Raw genomic sequence first — 1,791 nt, 5'->3', positions numbered from 1 at the left:
TTTATTTTTATAAATATACCTGGGCCCGTCGACATATTTATGTCTGAAAAGCCAAGTCGCATTGCCCAAAATACTGATGTAGACCCATATTCAGCGAAGAAATTACACTGACAAGTATTATAGGCAGAATATGTGTGCGGGGGGAGGGGCGTGGCGGCGGTACGGGACTGTAAAATGTTTTGGGAATCACTGGCACATCAGTGGGCCGCGGATTACTTTCTGGTCAGAATGGTGGTCCCAGGGACAAAACCAGTTGAAAACCCCTGTGGTAGAGGATCAGCCAGCCAATTCTTCCTTAATCAAATTGAGTTCAAAAAGCATCACTGAGTGCTTCCTACACTTGATTATCTGATCTCGTGTAATAAATAAATCCATAAAAACAAGTAATAAATAACAACGGCACGAATATAGAAAACAATCACATTAAAGCAAGTTAAATAAAAAGTAATAATAGTTGTTTTGGAAACACAAAACCCCGTCCAGGTCTTGAGTCTGATGTCTTTAGATCCAATTTCAGCGATGATCGTAGATGTGCTTGGGTGATGATGTGATTGGGTGATGATGTGATTGGGTGATGATGTGCTCGGGTGATTATGATGGTAGATGTGATTGGGTGATGATGTGATTGGGCGATGATGTGATTGGGTGATGATGTGATTGGGTGATGATGTGCTTGGGTGATGATGTGATTGGGTGATGATGTGCTTGGGTGATGATGTGATTGGGTGATGATGTGATTGGGTGATGATAGTAGATGTGATTGGGTGATGATGTGCTTGGGTGATTATGATGGTAGATGTGATTGGGTGATGATGTGATTGGGTGATGATGTGCTTGGGTGATGATGTGATTGGGTGATGATGTGATGATGTGATTGGGTGATGATGTGATGATGTGATTGGGTGATGATGTGATGATGTGATTGGGTGATGATGTGATTGGGTGATGTGATGATGTGATTGGGTGATGATGTGATTGGGTGATGATGTGATGAATGATCGTAGATGTGCTTGGGTGATCCTCAACTATGGACGGAATACACAAGCTGATGAAACGAAACAGGAGAGATGGATGCCAGCGATGCACACTGGGACTCTGTGGGTCTCCCTCCTCATCAGCCTCTGCTCCCTCCCTCTCTCTCTCCCTCATCAGCCTCTGCTCCCTCCCTCTCTCTCTCCCTCATCAGTCTCTGCTCCCTCTCTCTCTCTCTCCCTCATCAGCCTCTGCTCCCTCTCTCTCTCTCCCTCCTCATCAGCCTCTGCTCCCTCATCAGTCTCTGCTCCCTCATCAGCCTCTCTCTCCCTCCTCATCAGCCTCTGCTCCCTCTCTCTCTCTCTACCTCATCAGCCTCTGCTCCCTCTCTCTCTCTCCCTCCTCATCAGTCTCTGCTCCCTCACTCTCTCTCTCCCTCATCAGCCTCTCTCTCCCTCCTCATCAGCCTCTGCTCCCTCTCTCTCTCTCTCCCTCATCAGCCTCTGCTCCCTCTCTCTCTCCCTCATCAGCCTCTCTCTCCCTCCTCATCAGTCTCTGCTCCCTCTCTCTCTCTCTCCTCATCAGCCTCTGCTCCCTCTCTCTCTCTCTCTCTCCTCATCAGTCTCTGCTCCTCTCTCTCTCTCTCTCCCTCATCAGCCTCTGCTCCCTCTCTCTCTCTCTCCCTCCTCATCAGCCTCTGCTCCCTCACTCTCTCTCTCTCTCTCTCCCTCCTCATCAGCCTCTGCTCCCTCACTCCCTCCTCATCAGCCTCTGCTCCCTCTCTCTCCCTCATCAGTCTCTGCTCCCTCTCTCTCTCTC

Source organism: Clupea harengus, chromosome 21 (assembly GCF_900700415.2).
Source record: "Clupea harengus chromosome 21, Ch_v2.0.2, whole genome shotgun sequence".
Taxonomy (NCBI): domain Eukaryota; kingdom Metazoa; phylum Chordata; class Actinopteri; order Clupeiformes; family Clupeidae; genus Clupea; species Clupea harengus.
The sequence above is the reverse complement of the archived record's forward strand: the minus strand, read 5'-3'. Positions refer to the sequence as shown.